The sequence below is a fragment of the Pongo abelii genome, chromosome 2, assembly GCF_028885655.2.
Source record: "Pongo abelii isolate AG06213 chromosome 2, NHGRI_mPonAbe1-v2.0_pri, whole genome shotgun sequence".
In the NCBI taxonomy this organism is placed as follows: Eukaryota; Metazoa; Chordata; class Mammalia; order Primates; family Hominidae; genus Pongo; species Pongo abelii.
Genome location: NC_085928.1, coordinates 202,010,456 through 202,029,966, shown reverse-complemented (window position 1 = coordinate 202,029,966; position 19,511 = coordinate 202,010,456).

Sequence of the window (19,511 nt, the reverse complement as noted above, 5' to 3'; positions counted from 1 at the left end):
ATCACTATAGCTGCAGTGTGGGAAATAGAAGAAAGGGAAGACAAATAGGACATTATTTATTTATTAATACTTTGTTCTTAGCTTTGTTGAGGTATGATTAACACATATAAATTGTGTATATTTTAGGAATACAACGTGATATTTTTGCTAAATGTATACATTGTGGAATGACTACCACAATTGTGCTAACATATCCAACAACTTGCCTATTCGTCTTTTGTGTGGTGGGTTGGGGACAGAGGGGTGAGAATACTGGAGATCTACTTTCTTAGCAAATTTCGAATATAGGACACCTTGCTATATTAACTATAGTCATCACGCTGTACATTAGATCTACAGACTATTTGTCTTATAACTGAAATTTGGTATTCTTTGGCCAATATCTCCTCTTTTCTCTCATATTTAAAAGACTATGGTTCATAATAATTCCAGGTATCAAGCTGAAGTTACTCCTGAAAGATATGGAGAACAGCTTTTTTTTTTTTTATTAAAACTTCAGAGACACTGCAACTGGGATCTAAAATCCTGGGGAGCCAGCAGTAAGGGTGTTGAGGCTGCTACTGATAGAGACAGTGATTGGAGGTGGAGGTCTCCTTTAATTGTGTCTAAGAAAAGGAGATTTATTCTATTTGTCTTGGTTCTCCTGTGGGTCAGAGTCCAGGTTCTCTAATTTCACATTTATGGGACCAATCCATTAACTCTCGCAGAAAGTATGAAAACCATCTCAAAAGGTATTTCTGGCCTACCAAGGAGGTTATGTTAGATCTAGAAAATTCCTCCTATATTATTGAAACCAAATTTAAGAGAAGCCTTAAATTCTCTTCTTAGTACACATTTTTTACACCTCGGGGGAATAGATCATTTAGATCCATCTTGAGCAGTTCTTGGGGCACTGTTTGGTATGTTTGTCTCTTATTAGGCTCCATTTTTCTAAATCTTAGTTAAAAAGAGGGATAAATTTAGATAAATCAAATTTCTGTTCAAATGCCATCTCCTCAGAAATATTTTTTCTATCAAAAGAGCAGCTATCATTTTCTATCCCTTTATCCTACATTATTTTCCTTTATAGCTCATCTCATTACCTGACATTATTCTGTATATTTTTATATTTATTTGTTTGTCTATCTCATTGAAATGTTAGTTTTATGAGGATAGAGACTTAGTTTGCTTTATGAGGATAGAGACTTAGTTGCTTCTGTATCTCCAGTGCTTAGAACAATGCCTGACATATAATAAATGTTCAGTAAATACTTGTTGCATTACTATGTTGAGTAGAAGACTGGACCTTTGTTGAACTTCTCTCTCAGCACAACATCATTTCCATTATTTCTTTGTAAGATTTGATGCTGAGGATTTCCCTTCACAGTGTTATCTAACCCTTTTATACAGGAAACAGTCCCAGTACTTGGCATGACATTGCAGCTAGACATGGGATCCAAACATCTAAGGTGCCATTGTGGAAAGAGACAGTTTATCACAGGGACCCACGCCCAGGAAAACAAATAGAGAGTCCAGTTATCTGAGTTGGTGTTCTCGAAACAGGAAGTGGCTCTTTTACTAAAGTTGGAACATATAAACCAGTCAAGATGGCTTGATTATGAGTCCCTTTAATACTGAGCCAAACTTTTACATTGCTTTGGACTAAAGACTGGATTGTTAACTACATTTGTACAAAACTAATCCTGAAGTGGAAGGTGAAGTAACTCCACCTGAAGGAGAAGGGAAGATGAACTGTGAAGAAGCAATAGACACTTTGGGCTTTCATGTAACTGTGGCAACACGAATCCCAGGCAGTTTGCCATGATGTTGAAATTGATGGTTACCAAAATGGTCAAAAAGGACTTGCTTCACTAAAGTGACCAGAACATTTCGTTCGAAATTATCAATTGTGTAACACTTTTAAAACATAATACAATGGCCATTTATATGACTACAAAAGTATTTATCTTTAAAAGTTCCAGGGAACATTTCTTTCTGGTGTTTAGGGTCCATCCAAAAATCAACGAGTACTTAGCAGCAATACAGTTGGAATTAAAATCCCATTAAGTCTCACTTTGTGAGTTTCCCTAATTAAAGTCTCACTCTACTTCTCAGTAAATACTTATTAGAGGAATCATTAGGTGAAGTCCCAAATTATTAATGTTTGAATATAAATATCAAATATGCTACAACAAGTATCCAAATGTTTCATGCAGTGTCATTAATATAACTGAATTAGTCTGGAAAATGTCATCAGAAATGTCTTCAATGTCAGGGAGGGTAGCAGGAGGGGCTGCTACTCTCACTGATGATCATGAACTTGTTTTTCCTTGTCCTCCTACATTTACTCTCATTCAAGCAAAATGGAATTCATTTTTGGAGAGTTATAAACAGGATTATCTCAAAGATACCTTTCAGTCTCAAATCCCTTGTACCTTTAACTGTGCTTTTCAGTGTTATCTGTTTTCCTCCTAGCACTATCAGAGTCCTGTGTGTGAACTCAGGTGAGGATTCTGGTCAGGCAGACACTTCAGTCCATCAGAGCAACTCTACTTTTAGCTCTCTTTTTATACTGGGATTTGCAGTATATTTTCATTTGAAGACTGTTTTGTGTATAAAAGCAAAGCATTTTGGGGGCAAAGAAGATACAGTGAAACAGAGTACAGGCCAATGAACCTCTAGATAAAAGACTTTTTTTGTTGTTATTCCAAAGGTCATTTAAATATGGTTAGATCTATCACCTCTATTATTGATTAATATTTAAATATATTTGTCATATCACTCAATTACCAATGCATAAGCACCACTTTTCTGAGGAAAGGAACATTGATGTATCTCAGCCTGCTACTTAAGTGAGATAATTAATATATCTCTGGAATTATCTATGCATGGTAGACCTTGATGTTTGTCTGAAAAGGATAACCAAATTCATTCCCAGGAATAAATTACATATGTTTAAAAGACATATTAAAGAGACTAATTAGGTAGAAAAAGCTTCTTCTTCATATTAACACAATACATTTAATTATAGCAATGAGAATGCAAAGAAAATGGTATTTGAAGAGGGAAATTAAAAGGGTGAGGGAAATTCAGAATCCAGAATAATCACAACGTGAGCCCAAAGAAGGTAAATATTTTTGAGGAAGTTATAGTTTAACAATAGTTTGATATGACACTTTTCTTTTTTTTTCTTGAGATGGAGTCTTGCTCTGTTGCCCAGGCTGGAGTGCAGTGGCAAGATCTCAGCTCACTGCAAACTCTGCCTTTTGGGCTCAAGCAATTCCCCTGCCTCAGCCTCCCGAGTAGCTGGGATTACAGACATATGCTACCACACTCGGCTAATTTTTGTACTCTTAGTAGAGACAGGTTTCACCATGTTGGCCACGATGGTCTCGAACTCTTGACCTCGTGATCCACCCACCTCGGCCTCCCAAAGTGCTGGGATTACAGACTTGAGCCACTGCACCCAGACCAAAACTTTTCAAATATAGTATTCAACTTGGCATTATTATTAATCTTAGGTTCTGTACCTTGGGAAGAATATGAATTGCAATATGAGAAATATGCAATATCATTACATATTTGGGTAATGATAGAGCAATGATTATTATGGCAGGGAACCTCTGATTTAAGAGAAACATTGAGCAGTCTGAGTTAGAAGACAAAGAAGTGGGGTCCTGAGCTAAGCTTTACCAAACATTACTGACCATAGACAATTCACATTCCCTGTCTAGGTTCCAGTTTTTCTATAATTTGAAGATGTCGAATTAGTGATCTTTAAAGTTATTTCAGTTATAGCATTATACAAATGAAAATAAAATAGAAAGCTTAGATTCAAAGCACATGTGGTATCCCAATGAATTGATTTCTGATAAAACCCACTTGAGTTAAAAAAAATGTGATTTTATAGCAGCCTGTGTGCAAGGGGCAAACAATTTTTAAACCAGAAGATAAATAGAAGGAGTGATTGTAAGAGATTATTAAGAAAACTGAAAAGAATACATTTGGCATTCCTGAGGAAAGTGAACACTGCCTCTCGAATTATTTTTGCTTGAGAGGAGAGTGGCCTTTGGCTTCTCACCTATCTTTTTGGTTGGCTTTAAAAACTTGGATTTAAGTCCCACCGAAGTTGAATATAAAATGTATAGAAAATTCCACTGCTCAAAAAAAAAAAAAAAACACTCCTTCCACAAATTGCCACTATGTATGATAGTTTGCCATTTGAGACGTATCATTGAATAATCTTAGTTGCAAACAACAACATTCACTCCAATAGTTTTAGTAGGAAGTGATTTATTTGAAGTCTATTGGCAGCACCAGAAAACCTGTATAGGCCAAGGGGACCAGGCTTAAATCCTAAATATCTAGGAAAAATATGCCTAGGGAACAGCTGTCCCAGAGTGAAGCCAAGGGAATGCTGTAGCAAAATAGCATTTTCATCAGTTGATGTTTACAGCTGATTATGCTCAGAATTTTATGGTTAGGTATTGCCCCCCTTGTGGATTTTAGTATTTTTCTCTGATTCTGGCAGATTAGACGCAGTCCCTATTGTCCTCACCATAGTGAGGTGAAATCCATGTTGTTGAGCTTATAGTTCACTTACCTTCCTGACCATATTCAGGGGCCCTTTGAGCAAATACTAAAGTACTTGAAGAAAGAGACTACGACTACAATACAATTTTCACATTTTTCTATCTCTACTACAGAGGAGTTCTTTTTGGTGAGTATTCACATAAGATATAAATATTCTCACCTTTGGCTCGTATCTCTTTCTCAGTCTTGTTAATAATTATCCAATTTTATTCCTTCCATGTGACTGCTCATTGGGTGAAAACTTTAGCCATTGCCAATTAACTGGTAGATCTCTACCTCTGATCCTATCACTGGATGTACTGTAGTTTGTTTCAACATTAATGCATTGAAGGACATTTGTGTTGCTTACATTTTTTGGCTATTCCAAATAAAGCTCCTGTGAAACTTCTAATATACATTTTCATAGAATGCCATGTTTTTGTTTCTCTGGAATAACTGTTCCCAAATACAGTTGTTTGTTATATGATAGTTGGATATTTATTTTGTTTGTATTTTTCTTTTTCTGTCTTTTTTTAAGAAAACGCCAAATTGTTTTCTGAGTGACCTGATTTATCTACACCCTCACCAAAATTTGGTGTTTTCACTATTTTTGGTTTTAGTCATTCTGATAGGTGTGTAGTGATCTCAATGTGATTTTACTCTACCTTTCCCTAATGACTAATAATGTCAAACATCCTTTCATGTACTTATCTGACATCTGTTTATACTATTTGATGCAATGTCTGTTCATGTCTTTTGCCCAATTTATTATCAGATGTTGAATTATATGAATGCTTTATATATTCTAGCTACTAGTTTTTTCATTGGATACGTGATTTCCAAATATTTTTTCCAGTCTATAGAACATGCCTTTACTTGCCTCACATGGTATTCTATAGAACAATAGTTAAAAAAATTGACGAGGGCTGGGTGTGGTGGCTCACGCCTGTAATCCCAGCACTTTGGGAGGCCGAGGTGGGCGGATCACGAGGTCAGGAGATTGACACCATCCTGGCTAACACGGTGAAACCCCATCTCTACTAAAAATACAAAAAATTAGCCGGGCGTGGTGGCAGATGCCTGTAGTCCCAGCTACTAGGGAGGCTGAGGCAGGAGAATGGTGTGAACCTGGGAGGCGGAGCTTGCAGTGAGCCGAGATCACGCCACTGCACTGCAGCCTGGGCGACAGAGTGAGACTCCGACTAAAAAAAAAAAAAAAAAATTGATGAGATCTAACTTATCAATTTTTTCTTTTATGGGTTGTGCTTTTGATGCCAAGTTCAAGTACTCCTTGCTTTTAGCTCTTCATCCTAAAATTAGTCTCTTATTCCTTGATTTGTGATGACTTGGTTGAATTATTTTTGTCAAATTTTCAGAGGAATTTACACTTTATATCCATCTGATAAGGGGAGAAAGGACATGAGAGGAGTAGAAAAGCATGGGCAATGTATTATGTCACAAAGAGCACAGTTTTTGGTGTCAGACAGACTCAAGAGTGAATTGATTGGTTTGGCAACATATTGGCTATGTGACATCAGTTGATTTGCTTCTGTGTATACCAATTTTTGATTATCAAAACAGGAATAAAATATCCGTATCACAAGTTGGCATTATAGATTAAAGAACAGAGCATTTGGCATTTGATATGTACTCAATAAAGAGAAAAAACAAGCTGTCAAGATTAATATAATTTATCATACAACAAAGCATGTGTCAGCATTTATTGGTGTAGGGGAATTTAGTTATAACACCTTATATTCTTATATTGCCATTCAAGGTACTGAAGAAGACAGGAACTTGAGATATTATTCTGAAGTAAGAGAGCATTTCTTTGGGTAGCAATAAGGAACAGAAATCACCAAAGAAGATATAAACAAAAAAATGAGCATGGTGGGAGATGTGTCAGACATAACCAGTACTCCTTAATGTCTTGCATTCTTCTCTGTCCTGGTCAAACAGAAGACTACACCTTCTAGCCCTGTGTTTTGGTGGTGACATGTGACGATATCTGGCTAATGGGCAGTGAAGAGAAATGGCATGTACCACTTAGAACTGAGGGAGTAGACCACTCTACATCATCCTCTAGCTCTCTTTTCCCTCTCTGTGGCATCCTAGAAACTATGGGGCATGTTGGAGCCTCAAGTTAGAAATAGGTTTTATTTCTACTATAGTCACCAATGGAAGGGAGCTGCCTATGGGAGAGTCTTCAGAGGACTTTGAATCAGGAAGAAATAAACTTTTCTGTGTGAAGACAGTGGCATTTCAGTTTATTTCCACAGCTTGAGCTAGCCAATTCTTACTAATACAGAATTTTTTTTTTGAGACAGAGCGATCTGGGCTCACTGCAACCCCAGCCTCCCAGGTTCAAGTGATTCTCGTGCCTCAGCCTCTCAAGTAGCTGGGATTAAAGGCACGTGGCAACATGCCTGGCTATCCTAATCTCAAACTCCTGACCTCAAGTGATACACCCACCTTGGCCTCCCAAAGTGCTGGGATTACAGGCATGAAAGACCATCACCGGCCCAGAATATTTTCCAATAATGGTCACAGCTTAGTCTGGCAGTGCTTCCTACTAAAACTCAACAGCAAGGTACGTCTTAATATGTTTATATTCAAATGCTTGACTTTTTGGAAGTGAACTTGTGGAACTTAAATGTGGGTTAAAAATAATTTATAGCAAATTAAAATAGTATTTTATATTAATTATAATATATATCACAATATATGAATTAAATTATTTTTATTTAAATTATCAATAAAATAAGTTGCAAGCAATAGTGACCAATTAATTTTAATGTAATGTTCCATGCTGATATTTTTAATCTTCACAAATATGAGACTGCATCTTATCTCATTTAATATTAATGAAGTTCTTATCTTTTTGTTTTGCGTTTGGTGCTAGTAAGAACTGAGAATTCTAATTTGAAATATTTACTATTGAAAACTACAAAATATATTTCACTTTGTTAAAATATTTGTAGGATTTTCTTCTTAATAGTAATCTGGAATTAACAAGGGGACCTATTTACTTTGAAGGTCATTATCTGTAGAAACATAATTTCTTCTGTAATATGAAAATCAAAGTCTATCATCATTCTACTTGAACAGATTATTTTTTTGTCTCATCTTATTTATTTATTTATATTTATTTAGAGGCAGGGTCTTGTTCTGTCACCCAGGCTGGGGTGCAGTGATGTGATCTCAGCTTACTGCAACCTCCCAGGTTCAAGCAATTCTCCCACCTCAGCCTCCCAAGTAGCTGGGGTTACAGGTGTGAGCCACCACGCCGGGCTAATTTTTTATTTTTTGTGTGTGTTTTTAGTAGAGACACGGTTTTGCCATGTTGGCCAACCAACATGGCCAACATTATACCTTATTATATCTTATTTTCCTATACCCAAGAAGGACCAATTTTTTTTTCTTACAATGATACCAATTGCTATGTAATTGAAGAAAAACTAATTTGGTACTATAATTTGATATAATAAAATGTTAAGATTTTTTCTATTACTCTACTTACAAAATAACTGATTTTTATCTGAAAAGCTAGTTGTTTGTCTTTAAAATTTTAAATGCATCAAGACTTTCTTATCTGTCTTAACCCTGCAAAGTGAATTATAAATCCTTGCTTAACACTTATTAACATTTATTAATAACATTTCAATCTTAAGTATTTGCAAAAAGTATTTTCTACCTTTTTTTCAGCTATACTATTATTTACTAGATATTAGCACATGTAAGTTCTAGATACAACATTTTGTTCTTTTGGAGAGCTATCTGAGTTTGGTGTGCAAAAATAAATGTTCATATTAGCCATTCATAATTTAGCAGTTATTTAGATCTATATGTTTTAAACGTATTAATGATTTATAACTTACATTACTTGTATAGTGTGGTCAAATTAAGTAGCTAAGGTTTGAGTAACTTCTTTATTAAAAAAGAAAAAGAAAAGAAAAAGTGTGATCTTTGTGCTTGCTTGAGATATTAGGACTCTTACCTGCAGACTTCTTTTTATTACATAAAAAAAGATCTGAATACTGTCAGCCTAGAGTGGATTCAAATGAGCTGTATGTGAACAGCTGCCCTAAGCAGTTAGATTCCCTGAGCCTTTTGCAAAAAGACAAGCATCTCATGCCCTGGAAAGGGCGCCTGGAGCTTAACAATATAAAAGTTGAAACTGGTTGAGAGTACTACAACATCTGAGGATCTGAAACTAACTTATTTTGTTTACCACTTCATTACACTTAGCATTACATTCATACTGCATGAGACTATTCCCCATTTTTGACACAAAACTGTACTTTTACTAACTTCAGGCACCCTGGCTTATACCATCAGCCTTAGGCTCTATTACTTTTCCCTCCCTCCTCTCTAAATGTTCAAGCTCTACGTCTTCATTTGGGCCTTAAATAGTAAATAGGTATTCTATATATTGAAACACCACCTTACAATACTTTACAATACTGAAGAGTGATTTAGATAACACTTGCTCTCTTGCTTTCATATGTTAATGTTACCATTTTGGGGGGATATTTTGGGATTGGTTTTCTTGATTGATGAAATGGCCCACGGATGCAGTCAGTGAGTTGGAGTTCATGAAGGTATTCAGGGTTGAATATCTACAAAGTCTGCTTTTTCTGCCTTTGAGAACTGTGATTTCATGATTGAGTTTGTCACATGGTGAATAAGCAAAAAGAAAACAATCTTCATGAAGTTTCAGCTTGATTGCCAAAGAGTGGTTTTCAAAATGGCAATTTGCTGCTTCCATGTTGTAGGATAACATTTTGTTTACCCTGAATTGTTAAAATCAATTGTGGTTGCAATTCCAGATGGGCCTACCTTTATAATGTAAGGTTTGAATGACTTGTCAAAAGTGCTAAGCTCTAGATTTAGAGTTTCAAAAAAAACCCTTTGATTTTCCCAATGTGATACTATGAATCTTTGAAATGCCTTGACTTTGCCCAGGCATCAAGTTTCCCTGCAGAGCATACAGGCTTTGTGTTCAGTATTTTGATCCCCAAAGGAATGCCTTTTGGAAATGCCAAGCTAGCACAAATCCTAAAGCTTCTAAGTGCCTGCTGCTCTACTACTACTGTTGTGTGTCTTGTTGACATTTCCTTTATGTACTTCAAAGACATTGAAACAAATCAGAAAACTGTATCAAGGGGTGAGGGAAAATAGCAGGAGAGATTACATTTCATTGTTCCTTTTATTCTTCAGCTCTGGTTCCTAGACTCTCAGACAAGTTGAGTGAGATGAAAGGTGGTGCCTGCTGTTTTACTGAAAGAGTCTTGGTTCCTGTTGCTCAGGTACAAGCTCTAAGATGAATATATCACAGCTATATCTTCAGAATGTCTTAGTTCTCTTCTGAAAGAAAGAAATGCAGCTGTGCATTTTTAGGGCATGCAACTGGGATAGGAGAAAAAAATAAAAATGACTTTAGGCTTACTGTGGTCACAGAAAGACTTCATAAGGAAACCAAAAATTTTAAGACTTTTTTGGATTATTTTTACTTTTGTTGCTGTATATATTTGGGAGGTTATTGAGCTGTCTTTCCCTGTGTTGTTGGGAGAAGAATGTTGGACCAGAAATCCATAGAACTGGGGGTTGGAATTATGGCTTCAACATTCTCTAGCTCTGTGAATTTCGCCAAATTACTTAGTTTCTCTACTTATATCTTTCCCTTTATAATAGGACAGATTTGATAGTCCCAATATTTTATATTTTACAGGACTATTGTGAGGCTGAAGCACTGAAGCAATGTAAGAAATTGTTGGAATTGCTTCATAGAAGTTGGGCCCAGCAGATCTTTGGTACTTTTTCCAACATTTATATAAACACATTATCTCACCATGTGTTTGCTTAGTAACATTGCAGATTTCAATAGGCATACTCACCAAATTGTGAATCTTGGACTGGGAGAGTAGATTGGTCTGAGATTTTCCCCAATGTCATAGGCTTTTACCAACAGAGTGTTCAAATTTCAGGTATTCTACCTTGCTTACATTTTGGATTGGGTACCATGTGCTAAAGGAATGTGCAGTGGCCTGAGAGACTCCTGTTGTTTTCAAGAAGGTTCTGCCTTGGGAGTTAACTACAGAATAGTAACACAATGGATTAATGTGGTACTTTTACTTTTCTTCTTTTTATTATTTCCCTCCTTCCTGCCACAAACAGCTGTGCACTTACAATCTATCTATATGAACAAAAGAACTATTCATTCTAGTGCTCACATTTGCTTGTAGGAGTTCGAATTTTGTTATCATGAGTTTAAGTCTTTAGAAAATTGGATATGCAATATCCACTTAATTTTTGAACTTATCTATTCATTGAAGGAAAGGCAATATATTTCAGTAGAAACAACAAGAAAATACGAATATGAATTTGGTGCACTGATTTCTTATTTGGCCATTTTTCTTTTTGCTGAAGAAAGAGAGTCTGTAAAGAGATGAAAACATCTATTTGGAATAGACTGACTTACGGAATGGAAATACCTTTTATTTGGGCATTGAGGGTGAGTGGAGAAAGGGTCTACTTTGTTTGCATCACACCTCTATGAAATAAAGCATGGCATTTTATTTATGCCACTGTCTTATTCCATTCAGTGTTGCTACAAAGGAACATCTGAGGATGAAAAGACACTTATTTGGCTCATTCTGCAGACTGAACAAGAAACACGGCACCAGCGTTTGCTTCTGGTGAGGGCCTCAGGCTGCTTCCACTCGTGGTGGAAGGTGAAGGGGAGCTGTTTTGTAGAGATCACATGGTGAAAGAAAACAAGAGAGCAATAGAGGTGCTGGGCACTTTCTAACAACCAGCTCTAGCAGGAACTAATAGAGTGAGAACCCACTCACCACCCCCACACCTCCTCCAGGGAAGACATTGATCTATTCGTGAGGAATCTGTGCCCAGGACCCAAACACTTATTAGACCCCACCTCCAACATTGGAAACAAATTTCAACATGGGATTTGGAGGAAACAAACATCCAAAATATAACACCTACTTATACTTTCTTTTCTTCTAGTCAAGATTTTCACTCTGAATAGATAATAAAGAAAGAAGAGAAAACCCATACCACCTACCTAAGCAGTTTAACCCAATTTTTTGTTTAAAAACATACAAATAAGTAAAGATGAATCAATTAGCAGAAATGTAATCAAAGCTAGCAACACAAAAGACAATGAAAAAGGGGAAAAAAGAAAAGAAAAAGACAACTGACTCTGGATAAATCAATAAAATTCATGGAAGAAAATATAACTTTAAATGCATTTCGTTTAAATGCTTACAGCAATTCAAAGATTTTGTTTTTCATTAAATAAACGAATATGCTCCTTTTAGAAAAGTGAAACCTTCAAAAAGGAAGAGTTAATGTCAATTTAAAATATTGGCCAAATTTTTTAAAGTTAACAGTAGAACTGGAGAAAAGTTCAAGTAAATCTTGTAGAATATCATTTAAACAAAGATGTAAAGTTTGACAGAAAGGATGAAAGATATAGAGAGACAACATCCATCTAAGTGAAAATAAAGGGGATAAGTTTTGAAGAAACCTCAGAGGAAATACATACAGTGCTAAGCAGGGTTAAAGGAGAAATATAGAATGTAGTAAAAAAAATTTTTAATTTATTTCCATAGGTTATGTGGAAACAGGTGGTGTTTGTTTACAGGAGTAAGTTCTTTAGTGGTGATTTGTGAGATTTTGGTGAAGCCATCACCTGAGAAGTATACACTGCACCCAGTCTGTAGTCTTTTATCCCTCACCCCCTTCCTGCCCTTTGTCCAAGTCCCCAAAGTCCATCGTGTCATTCTTACACTTTTGCATCATCATAGCTTGGTTCCCATTTTTGAATGAGAATATACAATATTGCTGTGGGTTTGTCATAGATGGTTTTTATTACATTGAGGTATGTCCCTTGTATGCTGATTTTGCTGAGAGTTTTAACCATAAAGGGATGCTGGATTTTTTCAAATGCTTTTTCTGCGTCTATTGAGATGATCATGTGATTTTTGTTTTTAATTCTGTTTATGAGGTGTATCACATTTATTGACTTGTGGATGTTAAACCATCTCAGCATCCCTAATATGAAACCCACTTGATCATGGCAGATTATCTTTTTGATATGTTGTTGGATTCAGTTAGCTAATATTTTGTTAGGGATTTTTGCATCTATGTTCATCAGGGATATTGGTCTGTAGTTTTCTTTTTCAGTTATGGCCTTTCCTGGCTTTGGTATTAGGGTGATGCTGGCTTTACAGAATGATTTAGGGAGGATTACCTCTTTCCCTATCTTGTGGAATAGTGTCAATAGGATGGGTACCAATTCTTCTTTGAATGTCTGGTAGAATTCTGCTGTGAATCCATCTGGTCCTGGACATTTCTTTATTGGTAATTATTGTGGGAAGTCAGGGACCCCGAACGGAGGGACCGGCTGAAGCCATGGCAGAAGAACATAAATTGTGAAGATTTCATGGACCTTATTAGTTCCCCAAATTAATACTTTTATAATTTCTTACACCTGTCTTTACTGCAGTCTCTGAACATGAATTGTGAAGACTTCATGGATATTTATCACTTCCCTAATCAATACTCTTGTGATTTCCTATGCCTGTCTTTACTTTAATCTCTTAATCCCATCATCTTCATAAGCTGAGGATGTATGTCACCTCAGGACCCTGTGATGATTGCGTTAACTGCACAAATTGTTCATAAAGCATGTGTGTTTAAACAATATAAAATTTGGGCACCTCAATAAAAGAACAGGATAACAGCGATGTTCAGGGGACAAGGGAGATAACCATTAGGTCTGACTGCTTGAGAGCCAGGTGGAACAGAGCCATATTTATCTTCTTACAAAAGCAAATAGGAGAAATATCGCTGAATTCTTTTTCTCAGCAAGGAACAGACCTGAGAAAGAGAATGCATTCCCAGGGGTAGGTCTCTAAAATGACTGCTCTGGGAGTGTCTGTCTTATACGTTTGAAGATAAGGGATGAAATAAGCCCTGGTCCCCCGTAGCGTTCTCAGGCCTGTTGGGATGAGGAAATTCCTGCCTAGTAAATTTTAGTCAGACCAGTTGTCTGCTCTCAAACCCTGCCTCCTGATAAGATGTTATCGATGACAATGCATGCCCAGTGGGATACGAAACTTCATTAGCAATTTTAATTTCACCCTGGTCTTGTGATCTCGCTCTGCCCCCATTTGCCTTGTGATATTTTATTGCCTTGTGAAGCACGTGATCTCTCTGACCCACACCCTGTTCGCACACTCCCTCCGCTTCGAAAATCACTAATAAAAACTTGCTGGTTTTGCGGCTTGAGGGGTATCACAGAACCTGCCGACATGTGATGTCTCCCCCAGACACCCAGCTTTAAAATTTCTGTCTTTTGTATTCTTTCTCTTTATTTCTCAGACCGGTCAACACTTAGGGAAAATAGAAAAGAACCCACATTGAAATATTGGAGGTGGTTCCCCTGATAGGTAATTTTTTTTTAATTGCAATTTTAATCTCACTGCTTGTTATTGATCTGTTCAGGGTATCTAATTCTTTCTCAGTTAAGATAGGAGACTTGTATCTTTCCAGGAATTTGTCCATCTCCTCTAGGTTTTCTAGTTTATGCATGTAAAAATATTCATAGTAGCCTTGAATGATCTTTTGTATTTCTGTGGTGTCAGTTGTAATATCTCCCGTTTCATTTCTAATTGAGCTTATTTGAATTTCCTCTCTTCTTTTCTTGTTGAATCATGCTAATGGTTCATCAATTTTATTTATCTTTTCAAAGAACCAGCTTTTTATTTCATTTATCTTTTGTATTTTCTTTTTGTTTAATTTCATTTTCTTCTGCTGCATTTGAGTTTGGTTTCTTCTTGTTTCTCTAGTTCCTTGAGATATGACCTTAGATTTTCTGTTTGTGCTCTGTCAGAGTTTCTGATGTAGGCATTTAGGGTTATGAACTTCCCTCTTAGCACCACCTTTGCTATATCCCAGAGGTTTTGATAGGCTGTGTCACTATTGTCATTCAATTCAAAGAATTTTTAAATTTCCATCTTAATTGCATTTTTGACCCAATGAGCATTCAAGAGCATGTTATTTAATTTATATGTATTTGGATGGTTTTGAAGGTTCCTTTTGGAATTGATTTCAGTTTTATTCCATTGTGGTCTGAGAGAGTGCTTGATATAATTTCAATTTTATTAAATTTATTAAGTCTTGTTTTGTGGCCTACTAGATAGTCTATCTTGGAGAAAGTTCCGTTTGATGAATAGAATGTATATTCTGCAGTTGTTGGGTAGAATGTTCTGTAAACGGGTATAATGTTCTGTAAATATCTGTTAACTCCATTTGTTCCAGGGTATAGTTTAAATCCATTGTTTCTTTGTTGACTTTCTGTCTTGATGAATTGTCTAGTGCTGTCAGTGGAGTATTGAAGTCCCCCACTATTATTGTCTTGTTGTCTGTCTCATTTCTTAGGTCCATTAGTAATTGTTTTATAAATTTGGGAGCTCCATGTTACGTGCATATATATTTAGGACTGTGATATTTCCTTGTTGGACACAGCCTTTTATCATTATATAATGTCCCTCTTTATCTTTTTTAACTGCTGTTGCTTTAAAGTTTGTTTTGTCAGATGTAAGAATAGCTACTCCTGCTTGCTTTTGGAGTCCATTTGCATGGGATGTCTTTTTCCACCCCTTTACCTTAAGTTTATGTGAGTCCTTATGTGTTAGGTAAGTCTCTTGAAGGCAGCAGATTGTTGGTTGGTGAATTCTTGTCCATTCTGCAATTACGTATTTTTTTTTTTTTTTTTTTTTGATGGAGTCTCACACTGTCTCCCAGGCTGGAGTGCAGTGGCAAGGTCGTGACTCACTGCAAGCTCTGCCTCCTGGGCTCACACCATTCTCCTGCCTCAGCCTCCCAAGTAGCTGGGACTACAGGTCCCTGCCACCACACCCAGCTAATTTTTTTGTATTTTTAGTAGAGACGGGGTTTCATATTTTTAGTAGAGATGGGGTTTCACCGTGATAGCCTGGATGGTCTCGATCTCCTGACCTCGTGATCCGCCTGTCTCGGCCTCCCAAAGTGCTGGGATTACAGGCATGAGCCACTGTGCTTGGTCTACGTATGTTTTAAGTGAAACATTTAGGCCATTTACAGTCAATGTTAATATTGATCTGTGAAGTACCATTCCATTCATCGTGATATTTGTTGCCTGTATACCTTGTTTTTTTAAATTGTATTTTTATTTTATAGGTTCTATGAAATTTATGTTTTAAAGAGGTTCTGTTTTGATATGTTTGCAGGATTTCTTTCAAGATTCAGAGTTCCTTTTAGCAGTTTTTGTAGTGCTGGCTTGGTAGTGGAGAATTCTCTCAGCATTTGTTTGTCTGAAAAAGACTGTATCTTTCCTTCATTTATGAAGCTTAGTTTTGCTGGATACAAAATTATTGGTTGATAATTATTTTGTTTGAGGAGGCTGAAGATAAGGCCCCAATCCCTTCTAGCTTGTAGGGTAACTGATGAGAAATATTCTGTTAATCTGATAGGTTTTCCTTCCTAGGTTACCTGGTGTTTCTGTCTCACAGTTCTTAACATCCTTTCCTTTATCAGATAACCTGATGACAGTGTGCCTAGGCAATGATCTCTTTGTGATGAATTTCCCAGGTGTTCTTTAAGCTTCTTGTATTTGGATGTCTAGGTCTCTAGCAAGACCAGGGAAGTTTTCCTCAATTATTCCCACAGATATGTTTTCCAAACTTTCAGGTTTCTCTTCTTCCTCAGGAATGCCGACTATTCTTAAGTTTGGTTGTTTAACATAGTCCTAGACTTCTTGGTGGTTGTGTTCATATTTTCTTCTTCTTTTTTCTTTGTCTTTGTTGGATTTGGTTAATTTGAAAACCTTGCCTTCAAGCTCTGAAGTTGTTTCTTCTGCTCATTTGATTCTATTGCTGGGACTTTCCAGAGTATTTTGCATTTCTGTGAGTGCATTCATTGTTTCCTGAAGTTTTGGTTTTTTTGTTTGTTTGTTTGTTTATGCTATTTTATTGAAAAATTTTCCCCTCATTTCTTGTATCATTTTTTGGATTTCCTTAAATTGGGCTTTGCCTTTCTCTGGTGCCTCTCTGATAAGCTTAATAACTAGCCTTCTGAATTATCTTTCAGGTAAATCAGGAATTCTTTCTTGGTTTGGATCCATTGCTGGTGAGCTAGTGTGATTTATTGGGAGTTTTAAAGAACCTTGTTTTGTCATATTACCAGAGTCAGTTTTCTGGTTTGTTCTCTTTTGGGTAGGCTCTGTCAGAGGGAAAGTCTAGGGCTCAAGGCTGTTTTTCAGATTATTTTGTCCCAGGGGTGTTACCTTGATGTAGTACTCTCCCCCTTTTCCTAGGGAGGGGGCTTCCTGACAACAGAACTGTAGTGATTGTTATTTTTCTTCTGAATCCAGCCAGCCAACAAGTCTACCAGGCTCCAGACTGGTACTGGGGGTTGTCTGCACAGAGTCCTGTGATGTGAACTGTCTGTGGGTCTCTCAGCTGTGGATACCAGCACCTGCTCGAGTGGAGGTGGCACGGGAATGGAATGAACTCTGTGAGTGTCCTTAGCTTGGGTTGTTTAATCCACCATTTTTGTGCTGGTTGGCCTTCTGCTAGGAGGTGGCGATTTCAAGAGGGCATTGGCTGTGATAGTGTGGGGAGGAACAGGTGGTGGGTGGGGCCTTAAAACCCCCAAGAGTATATGCCTTTTGTTTTCTGCTACTAGGGTGGGTAGGGAAGGACCATTAAATGGGGGCAGGGCGAGGCATGACTGAGCTCAGATTCTCCTTGGGAGGGTCTTGCTAAAGCTGCTGTGAGGATGGGTATGTGGTTCCCAGGTCAATGGAGTTATATTCCTAGGAGGATTATGGCCGCCTCTACTGTGTCATGCAGGTTGTCAGGAAAGTAGGCAGAAGCTGGCAGTTACAGGCCTCACCCAACTCCCACACAACCTAAAGGGCCATTCTCACTCCCACTGTGCCCCCCACCAACAGCACCAAGTTTGTTTCCAGGCAGTGGGCAAGCAGGGCTGAGAACTTCTCCCAGGTTACCCGCCTCCCAGCTGTGAAGGCAAATAGGGCTTTTGTGCTCATCCCATCTGTGGAGTCTGCACATTGGATTCACAACCTCCCCCCAAGTTCTAGCCAGGAGACTTCTCGATCAGTTCAAATTGTTACAAAGTTCAGCTTGAGGTTTCCTTCTCCCTGTGGCCGTTACCCAGTGGCTCTGGCAGCCCTCCCCAAGGACCCCTGTGAGGCAAGGCAGAAATGGCTTGCTAGGGGACCCAGCAAGCCCACAGGGCTTTTTGTGCTTCTTCCTCTACCCTTGTATTTTGCTCAGTTCTCTAAAGTGACTCAGCTCCAGGTAAGGTCAATTCCTCTCCCGTAACCTACACCTTAGGTTCCCCAGTGAGGGTGTGTGTTCAGGACTGGATGATCCCCCTTTCCCACTTCCACAGTTTGGGCACTCACAGTATTTGGGGTATCTCCTGGGTCCTGCAGGAGCAAACCATTTCCTTCAGAGGGTCTGTGGGTTCTCTTTGCTTCCCTGATTTATTCCTGCAGTCATTCTGGAGCAAAAGTTCATGATACGAACTCCAGACACTGCACTGTCAGCTGTCTGAGTGGGAGCTGCAATATAGTCCTGCCTCGCCTCCACCATGATCCTACCATTATTGGAACCTACCCTGGTTTAATTCTAATAAAATGTCATGTTAGTATAAACTTAGTAAAAACTTCCTTCTTTTCTACTTCCTTTCCTCTTGTTAAAGAAAAACACACACAGACTGTTTCTTTCTTTGTCTCTGTCTCTGGAAGCTTTTTCGAATGTAGTGAAATCTAATAAACTTTTGTGAAAAGAGAAGGTCTGAAGACTTCTATAGAGAAAACAAAGAAACAATACTCAAATTGTGTACCTATAAATTAGCAAACATCAGATGACATCATACTTTTCATCAGCTAATGAGCTCTTAGAAGACAGTGGCCTTAACCGTTCTGATAAAAAATAAATATAACCTAGAAATCTCTATACAATTGGGCTTTTATAATCCTTAGGTTTCACATCTGCAGATTCAACCAAATGAGACTTGAAAATATTACACTTTGGAGGCTGAGGTGGGGGGATCATTTGAACCCGGGATGCAGAGGTTTTAGTGAGCTGAGATCACACCACTGCACTACTCTAGCCTGTACCCTGGGGAACAGTGTGAGGAAAAAAGTAAGAAAGAAAAGAAAGAAAGGAAGGAAAGAAGGAAAGAAAAGGAAGGAAGGAAGGAAAGAAGGAAAGAAAAGGAAGGAAGGAAGGAAGGAATGGAGAGAGAAAGTGAAAGGAAGAGAAAGAAAGGAAAGAAAAAATATTAGAACAGAGTGAAGAGACAACCTATGGAATGGGAGAAAATATTTTCAAATCACTTATCTGATAAAAAGTTAATATCTAAATAGAAGAAACTCAGCTCAATAGTAAGAAAAGTAAAAACTCAAAAACTGGGCAAAGTATCTGAATAGACTTTTGTACTCAAAAAAAGATATATGAATGGCTCACAGATATACGAAAAAATGTTCAACATTACTAATAATTAGGGAGATGAAAATTAAAACTATTATGAAATTGTACCCCATACCCATTAGTGTGGTTATTATCAAGAAGAAAAGTAACAAATTCTGGTGAGGGTGTGGAGGAAAGGTAACCTTCATACACTGTTGTGGGGAATGCAAACTAGTACAGCCATTATGGACAATGGTATGGAGGTCCACCAAAAAATTAAAAATAGAACTACAATAGGATCTAGTAATCCCACTTCTGGAAATATATCCAAAATAAATGATATCAGTATGGTGAATAGGTATCTGCACCCCATGTTCATAGCAGCATTATTCACAGTAACAAAGACATGGAATCAATCTAAGTGTTCAATAACAAATAAATGGATAATAA